The following is a 10,508-nucleotide window of genomic DNA, read 5'->3' on the forward strand; positions in this document are numbered from 1 at the left end:
TACCCCCAAAGTACTGCCTTTTTTTGGGAGGGGGGGGGGGGGGGGGGGATCAGCCTCTTTCTAGTAGTCTTGACGCAGTAGGCCCGGAAATGCTGACCAATCAGATCAGGCTGGGCTTAAAGAGACAGGCACTAATACTGAGCATTTCAGACAGAGGGTGAATACAGGTATATTCAGTAAGACACTAGGATAAAAATGTGTTTTTTGGCTATTAAAGCATGTTAACATGTTCTAGTAGAAACCAAAAATAGTATGAACCTGAAATGGACATAACCTTTAAATTGTAAAAGAACATTACCATTAGTCTACAGAATAAGTTAGTCACTAAATTAAATGATCTCATATAACCTTAGTATTATGACAGCATATGATCTCACTGGCTGTTTGTTCATATGATTAAAGAACTAAAAGAGAAGCATTTTAAATCTACACCTGGTTTGTAATATGTGAAGTCTAGATATTGGCCTGCAGATGGTGCCACATTCACAAATACTAAAGCTGAAGCACACTGACACAGCAGGAACCAAGCATTATGGGTACACGCCTGAACAATGAGAGACACATAGTCTCGGATATTATTATTTAGATTTGTAAAGAAAAAAACGATTTTATGCATTGAAGTCCTGAGTAATCTGTTGATACTCGAAGTTGGTCTTGAGTTTGAGTTGGGAGCCTCCTTCAGATCAAATTGTTGAAAGTCCAACTGTCACGTAAAAGCCTTCATTTCCCCTCTGACACTCGGTAAACAGTACCACCATGGCTGTAATAACAGTATACACGGCTCTGCCAGATGTCACAAAAGTGAGCTTTTACACTCCTAAGCATCGTCTACGAGTTCACACAGGAAACACAGTTTCTTTGTTGAATCAGTGCACCGCTCGTGAGTGTTGAATGAAATGGGAGATGATGCCGTGGAGCAGTGTCCAAAGTCCAGGACTGGAAATAAGTATCTGGGTCATGGCCCACAAACACTTGCCTGATTGTGTCCAACCTTCAGGCTTCTGGGTTTGAGCTCTGAAGTTAGGGAAGTCATACCCTTCCATCCGAGAGGGTGGCTCAAAGTCCAGCTTTCCTATTTGATTATGTTATTCTACCTCTAATCTCACAGATCATATGTCATCTGTATAATGTAAACATCCTGTGTTACATAAGCATTATGCCTTATGCCTTGCTTTGTACTGTGAAATTGATTTTTTTTTACTTAGTCAGTACAGCAGCACGTTTGACTTCATGAGTTTAGAAACTGACAAAAAGCTGCAGTACCCTCATCATTAAGCATTCCTGATGGGGTAAAACAGGCTGTGCTTTCTCAAGCACAAATCTTTAGAAAGTTAAAGTTTCTTCTAGTCAGAAAAGTTAGTTATAAGGTAAGGATGTCCTCTTACCTTTTGTTAGCTGACAGTTAAGAACTTGTCTGACTAGAAGAAACTGTAACTTTTAAAATGGATAAAGAAGACATTAGGAATACAATCGATCTACAAATCTTTAGAGTGACAACATTGCAGGTTTGCAGAGGGCAAACTTAAACAGTCTGATTCATCGGGGATGCTGCACATAATTAGTAAATATCTGAACATCCTTTGCATCACACAAGGTTTGTCTGATTCAATTCGGCCCAGGAACACGTCTCCTCAACTCCCGAGACTCTGTATGAAGTCTGGTCCTTTCTTTTCCCTGCTCTCGGTGAAGGTTGATGAAGAGTTTCCTCAGAGTGGTTTTCTAGCAGCACACTCCTCTCTCCTGTCCCTGCTGTCTGGGAGTGGCCTTTCAAGGATTTCAGCGCTTGACTTTGTTGATGATCTCTCCCGTGTACTATATACTTTCGCCAAGTGCCATCATCACACAGTCTGTGTTTGCGTCTATACCTTCATGAGACTGGAGCCTCTGTCTGTCGCTCCTGACTGAAAAGTTGCAAAAGTTCACGCTGGCTGCAGCTGACGTACAAATCTGACCTCATGTTAACATTTCTTGAGCAGTATGGAACTCTGATTGAAGGCACGCCTATTCCACATATGCATGACAGCGTGGTGGTCACAATGAATGAGCGCATTCTTTAATCCCTGCCGGGTGAGCTGACAGAGCCTGTTCCACGCTAATTGCGTTCTTTAATCAACTGTTTGGCTCCCCAGCCGAGAACCAGATGGCACATTATGAAGTCTTGGCTTAAACAGCTCAAAACATAAACAATAACCACCATGCGCAGAGAAAAGTATGACTTCTTACCAGCAGAAGAGCTGCATGTCTGTTTGGACTGCTGGGTGAATTGTGTATCATCTTCAAGCCTCTGTCACGTTATTTGTTACACTATCTACTGATGCATTGAGTATGTGTTTTCTTTAAATGATATAACATTCATAAATAACAACTTGGATGCTGTTGAAAACATGATTTTGATGGGCAACAATATCTTACATTTACTGTGTAGAAATCCATGTTGGGTTCAGAGTATTACTGCCCACACAAACAAGGAAATCAATGTGTGTGCAGCCAACAGCAGACCGGCTGCCAATATGGAGCCTACTGCATTTTACAGACTCCTTTGTCCTCCTCCTCCTATTACAGTCTCCTTTATGTGTACTTTCTTTGATGAGTCCTTTTTATTTGCAGGTGGCAGGGGTCTCGTTACGAAGTCCAAGTCCATCACTAAGGCAGAAATACTCATTTTTATTTAAATAATAAAAAATGAATGATAACGTACTTATATCTATAAATATTCTGTCACATCTCAAAGGGGAAGACACAATACCAGTTAATCATGTTGTACTAATGAGTTTAGGAAGTTATGCTGCATGAAAGCTGCACACAAGTCAGCAGCTCATTTACATGGCAGTCTAAGATCTCAAGGCCTATGCTTTTTGTTTTGTTTTTAATAACAAACACATTAACACAATAACACGTTCATTTTAACGGCAAACCAATTGCATCAGTAACATAACTATATATATATATATATATATATAGTTATGTTACTGATGCAATTTGTATATATATATATATATATATATATATATATAGAGAGAGAGAGAGAGCGAGAGAGAAAGAGATAGATATAGATATAGATATATATACTGTACACATGCATGCACATGTTAAGTAATATACAGTATGTAATTGCATTACAATAATAAATCACGACATCAGTTCAAAAATACATAGCTTAATCGAAAATAAGAGAAGATGATATCATAAAATAATCATAACTTGATATCCCAAGTTTCTGGATCTCCCATTTACATTTACTTGAGCTTTTTGCTTTGCCTTCTCTACCTCCATCTTTTCTTGTATATTATAATGTTTAATAAATAAAATGAAGGTTTCATTTACAAAGATGGCTGAATTTACAGTATGAGTTGAATGGATGATAACCATGGTAACTACGGTCAAAGGGTGTAACACATTTTGAGGTTGAAGATGTTTAAACTTTTGCTTGTAGTGACCCCATCTGGCCAATTAGCTCGAGCTTTTGAGGCATTTGCTGCTTAGAACTGCACATTTCCTGCGTTGTGTTGTTTCCCTAATTGGAAGGGGAGCTCCTATTCTGCCTTTTTTTATTTATTTATTTTTTATTTAAAAGTTACAAGAAGTAAGAGAGACTCAAATAGAGCACATGCACCACACAGCCACCCCCCACCTGTGCCACAAAAACACAGGGAAAGGCAGTCAAAGTTCGACCATTAAAGCATAAGGAATGCAGACACGTATGCTGTTGCTATGTCTGGAGTTTAAATACCTCTCTGAAAGGCGAAAAAATTTAGAAGGGTCCTGAAAATTGCTTTCCTAATCTTTTTGGAGGTAACGTTCTGCGACACACTCATTTCCACTACTGTGTCATATGCTTACGTAGGTACATTTATGGTAAACTTTCTTATAAGACACTTTTCACAAGAAACCATAAAGGTTACCATGGAAATGAGCAGCTGGCACTGCAGCGTGAGCTAACTAATAGATGTCAATCATGATGACCTTGACTGCACAATGCATATGAGTCATTTTTTGTGCTCACGGAAGACATCTGTCTGTTTACATGGTTAGAGCTGCTCATTGTGTAATAAAGGACAATTTCCTTTTGCATCATCGTGTTAAATCTTCAGAACCAGCAATTCTACCATCTGGATCTTATTTTCAATGACCAAGATGCTGATTTGTGTGCTAAATGTAGCATTTCATGTCACATAATGGTAGTTGGGAGGTTGGACATTATCCGACCAGTGGTGTGCTGTGGATGTTGCTGCTGACTAAGGTTTTTCTAAACCCACCGCAGCAGCTTCTAGTTAGTTTCCTATCAACATGTACCAGATTACAAAGGGTCACTTCAACAGATGGGATATGGTGATATGCTGCAGCAGGAACCAGATATGAATCATTGATGATGCAAGATGGAGCGTTACCCGGGAAACTGTACAAGTCTGATTAGTGTCAGTAGAGTATGCATGATTATAGTGGAATTCTAACAATGTAATGGGAAAACATATTTGCATAGGAGAAATATTGTGAAAAAGATCATTAAATTGTATTAGTGAAATTCTGAAAAATGCATAGAGAAACTGCTGATTGTTACAGACTGGGTAAAATGAGAGCAGGAGGGCTTACCTGCATTCATCTATTCTAGGCTTAAAATATATTAATACTTTCAACTTCAATTTAGAGGATCTGTGCAGGAGGAACAACAATGTTTAATCACACTGTGGGTGAGGGTGATTCTGAACCACAGCTTGCACTGCCTGCAGGCTACTGTAGGCTATGACAGGTTGCCATTCATACACTATATTCTATTTTCACTGTTTTACTTCTGTCACTGTCAGAAGCACAGGAACATGGTTAATGGTTTGAATTGGGGATGACAAGGAATTCTCATTTTTTGGTGGTGATGGTGGTGGTGGTGGTGTTGCGTGTGCGTGTGCGTGTGTGTGGGTGTGTGTATGGCTATGTGTGTGCGTGGGTGTGTATGTCTTTGTGTATATTTCTGGGGGTAGGAGGTTTGGGTTTTCATGGTGTTTCTTTGTTGTTCATGTTTTGTATCATTTTTTGTTTTGCTATCATTTTCTATAAGGCACTTTCTGCTACTGTAAAAAGCACGAAAAGTTACATATAAATAAAGATTGATTTGATTTAAGCTAATGGAACGAAAATGTAAATGCCCTGGGGAATATGTACGGTAGTGTACGGTGGTTAATTTGAGGACAAATTTACAGTCACACGTATCAGTTTTAACAGTATATATAGTGGGTATGAATACAGCAGGGTTCTCCTGATAGACCTTACAGAGCACAGGGAGAAGAACAGAGGGAGAAATCTGCCGAGCAACTCGAATTCTTGTGCTCAAAAGGCACGGACGGGGTTCGAACCCGCGATCTTCGGTTTACGAGACCGACGCCTTACCACTTGGCCACCGCGCCTGCGCTGACCCTGTCGTCTCAATGCTTTTTATAGACCTATTGATGTCCAATGACGGGTAAAATTATTATTGATATAGCGCCTTTATTATTTGACGGTGTACCGAGACTCCCCTTCCTCCCTCTAGTATATGCAGGGGCAATATTAGCTGCTGAGATACGCTACCCGTATGTACATGTAATGCTGTAATTCGGCCACAAGGGGAGGCTGTTATCTTCCATGTGTGAACAACGTGTCTGTTTTGCAGATTTCAACAAACAGAGGTCTCTGCTCGCCTATGGAGCACAAACAAGGTGAGAGCAACTCTTTATTCTTTAGTGAAACAGATGTGTAGCACATAGAAGTGCTCACGTTGCCGCAGCCAATTTGCACGACCTACACTGAACTCAAGGTCACTGAGAAACAAACCAGTGTATGCAACACTGGGCCTACCAACAGGCTGTGTAGACCTAATAATAATCACACCCACAGTAAAAGAGGACAGAGTAACATTTTGCTCTTGAAACCTTAGCTGTAATGTCCTGAGGTTGGTGATAAAGTAAAAGCCACTGAAGCATTGTGTTCAGCAAATGTCACTGCAACCAGCCTACTGCGCATGTTACAAAACCCCAAATGTGCAAAGAAGATTTTGTCAAGAGTTAATCTCCATCGGAGCTGAGGGAGCTCAGTCTACCCATTAGATTTATACATGTGTTATCTACAAGACTGAGAGTGGGAGAAAAGTCCACAGGCCACTATGAGATACCTCAAAATGCAATTACAAAACAATATGTCACGTTTGGTCAGCCAAGGGGAAATGTTGGCCTATCAGTGGTGCTAGAGAAAAGGTCAAGGGTCGACATAATCACCAGGAATTTCCAGGGGACTATTAACCAACCTAAAATGAATGGCATCATGTGCAGTGCAGTCAATACATTTAGTTCTGGACCAGTATTGAACAGGCTGAGATTGAGCTTGAATAGCTAATAACTCTGAGAACCAGTGGGCTGCCTGTTCTTTCCTGAGCAATACAATATGCATGAAGCACAGACTGCAGCTTTTCACTGTCTTTTCTTTTCAAAACATCAAAGATGAATGCTCGCCTGAGGGGCTTTTTCCCCCCTCTTTTTTTGGGATCCGATATCCCAGAGGCTGTTTAAAAAATGAATAAGACTCATTTCCATTGGGAATGAGTTAGCAGTGAAAATCACAGATGTGGTGCGTTCACCTTGACCTGCTTATAGCGAGTCGTCAACACAGACCAAAATAGGGGTTCTCTGAATAAACCACATAGGTATTCAGAGCACCCTGAAATGTGACAGTTTCTCTAAGAGTCAGTCCAGTCATGCATTATCCTTCCATCTGTTTGATTTGTTTCTGTTTATGCTCTTTGTGCCCTTAAAATAAAGCTTTATCGAGGAAAATGTGACTTTAAAAGCAAGTTACAGTACCATCGATGATGAATAAGGATAAGCTCCCTGAGTGAATTTGATTGGTTTTAAATTGCAGGAGGTGCTTGTGGTTTATTTTATGATGTCATATGCAATTTAATCTTTTAAGCAGCTCTGTCTTTTTTAAAGTTTTTTTTTAATCAGAAACCCCTGCAACATCCCAACTATGGTTCTGGGGCATTTTTCGTTCATGTTCATCAGCTCACTCCCAGAGAAAAGGAGAAGTATTACTGTAGCAATCTGTTTAATTATTTATTAGTCTATTGTTTTGAAAAATCGTCTTATTTTGCTGTGCTTGTGCAGGAATACCCCTGTGCCCTGAATATAAGAGAATATTTATTTTTCTGTACAGAGCTTCCTCTTTATTTATGTACACAGCAGTGAGACTAAAATACATTTTCTATGTTTGAACTGACCAGGAAAATGATATGGCGCAAGACTGTTGGTGTTGTCACCTTGAGTTGATATAGTTATTACAAACTACTTTACCTTGCCGTCAGACAGAAGTTACCTCCAGATTACACAGAAGTTTCCTTTCTCTCTCTCTCTCTCTGCCCTCTACTTCTTTATACTCCAGCTCACAAAGGTTTATTCTTGTCTCTACAGTAAACAGCATTTTATTATCGCTGTCCTAATCACTCATTTTATTTTTGTTGTATTTGTTTATTCCATAAACCGCGGAAAGACTGATCCAAACAGCTGTATAACACAGTGCGTCGCACAGTTGCACTTATGCATAGGAATATGTTGAGAAAATGTAATGCTAAAGGAAAGTGTGGCTGTCTGACAGCAAGGTAAAGAGATTACACTTAAACTGATGGTTGCCGATTAGGTGGGCCTTTTTTAAGTTGACTTAAGTAGGCTACATTTTACTGGTGTTGTCCCCATCCACAACGGCTTCCATGTACAGGAATCTACTGTAGTTAATCAACGTGTTAATGAACTGACTATCAATAAGTACCTCAAAAAGGCTGAACCATCCCTTTAAGCTGTCGGCTAATTTAAATGAGGGCCCAGTTTCCTCGGTTGCCTGGCAACTAATCCTGGCCAAGAAATTTGGTACATAGCCCCCAGTAAATCCACAAACTGTTGTTTTAATACTTTATACATATTAAATAAACAAGAACATGTCAATGGATGAGCTTTAGAGGTGCTGGTAAGTGGATTTTGTTATCCTTGCACAGACTAGTTGTTCCTACATTTCCAGTCTTTGCAGAAAGCTAATCGAGCTGCTGGTGTCCTCAAATTCCAAAATGGTCTCAATCTTCTCTTGGGGAAAAAAGCGGAATTTGTAAAGAGTATACAGTTGTATTTGGTAGTTTCCATATTTTGATACAGATTAGTTAGCCTAGTTCTGTGTTGAGTATAGCTAGCTATTACAGTAATGTTAGAATTACCTTCCCTGCCTTTTCTTGCTTTTAACAGCTTAACACCAGGCTGAGCTGAATATACTGTCTGTGTATGACAAACAGACAAACTATGATTGTAGCAAATGCAGAGAGCAAAGTTAAGAGACTGTGTTGTTTCTAAAAGAAACTGTAAATAATGAGGAGCTAGCTAAGTAGCAACAAGAAAGTTAATGCTTAGCTAACTGCTAACTTTTGCACATCTTCATCTTTACATCTTTCTTAATAGTTTTGTGTTAAAGCAAGCTGAACCATTTTCTTGCACCACCATGATGCAAAAGTATTACACGTCGTCTGACACTTACTGATGGAAACATGATCTATTTAAATAGCGTATACTGGGAATCTGTTTTCTGGCAGTTTTGCTATGGTGCTACAGAACTTATTGTGAACTTGACCTTGTTTTCTGTAAACAGTAAGCATATTAAGCCTGAGCTTAACTAATCAATGATTTCAGAACAGAAAGGGGGAAAACATGTTAAAGTAGTAGTCATATTTACCATGATACTCTACAATATGATCTAACTGCTAGTCAAACGTCAGCTATACGTATAAATTCTTCTGAATAACACAGTTCTTACGGCACAGTAAGCCATGGTGGCTAACTTTTTAGGCTTAAAATAGCTTAAAATGTTGAGACTAATCTAGCAGTATATTTACTGTAAAACTGGTCTAACAATCAAGACCAGTCCAAAATACTTGTGAAATCAGCCCCAGGTGTTTGTAGTTGTCAGATCATTCATTGGCATCTCACTCCTGCTAGTGTTTCAAATATATATATATATAATGTTACCTCACCTGCATGTTTGTACAGAGTCCTGACAAGTTAAAATCTGGAAATAAAATGTGATTAAATGTATCGCAATTCAGACAAATGCAAGTGGCAGCCAACACCATGGGTCTTTGCTGGTGCAGTGTGAGGAGAAAACGGGTCATTGTGAGAAGGGTGCGCTGGATCTGACCCTGGCTAAAACCAGACATGCAAGTGTGAAATCCAGTTGAAAGGTAAGCAGCTGATAAAGCTACATAACAAAGGCAATATCATCTCTCCCCCTCTCTCCAAAATTTCTTTTCATCCATCTTTTTCCTCCTTTTTTTGCATTCATCTCCTTATTCACTGGGGTATTTTCACAACTTTATACAGCAGATAAATGTAAGTTCTAATAAAAGATCACTTTGTGATGCAGTTCCCTAAAAACCCATCGGGGCTGAAATGTGTAATGTCTAAGAAACCAATTTGATTTGCCTCTGTTTTATTTATGCTTCTATTTTCTTTTCTGTTGCTTAATGTGTATGAAGCAATTAGGTGCACATCACTCATGCCTGTTGGGTCTGTTACCATAGCTACAATATGATTGTGCAGACAATCATCTGGTGCTTGTTTCCTCCAATAGGGTCGCACGGCTGAAGCTGCAATATTAAGTAAAGATGCCCATCTTTCAGCAACACACTAGTAAGAATCAGAAACAGGTTCATGAGTATGAGAAAGTATTGCAGAGTGGCAGGCAGGGGACTGCGCCCAGTCATGGCGGACCACAGAAACAAGATCCGACAAGCCACACAGCAGGAGAGGAAGGTGAGAGCATCTACCATTTTGAAATTCAACTCTGCTTATTGTTCATTGAAAGAGTTTGGCGGGACAAAACAGTGACAGTAAACAAGATACGCCTTTGCATTCAGGCTTTGAACGCAAAAGGGGACAATGAGGAACAAAAAGGAAGTGTCACTTTAAATGAAATGCATTCGTTGAATGAATGCAGACACACAGTCTGCTTCTACTTATAAATGTCGTCCGAGGCTGCTCAGGTCACATTCAGTTCAATTGGTGAGATCAAATAATTCCAGCTGGGCTTTGCATAAAAGGAAGATGTCATTTTTACATATAATTGGACAGATGGAAGTGGGGAAAAAATTGCAAAACATTGTTTTGGTTTAAATGATCAGAATCTGTCAAAAATTAATATACGATTTGAAAATAGTTATACAGTTGTGGCCTCAATCAAAGAGAGCTCTAAATCCCATCAATCAGCATCTGAGGAAAAGATGCGTTCAGGGACAATCATGGAGAAGCTTTGAAACCAGGCTTGTTGAAATCAAAGGCCTGAGAGCTGAAATCATTTTTTGCAGGCTATCCGTGTCATTCTGAGAAAAATAAATGTGGTCAGTTAATCTGCGGCTTGGAAAAGGACAACAGCCAATGCAGCATGTTCAAGCTGCCCCCCTACTGGGCGGCCCATGAGCCTGTCGATATGGTGGTTTGATGTTGGATGGAAAATAA

Source organism: Echiichthys vipera, assembly GCF_963691815.1.
Source record: "Echiichthys vipera genome assembly, chromosome: 17".
Taxonomy (NCBI): domain Eukaryota; kingdom Metazoa; phylum Chordata; class Actinopteri; order Perciformes; family Trachinidae; genus Echiichthys; species Echiichthys vipera.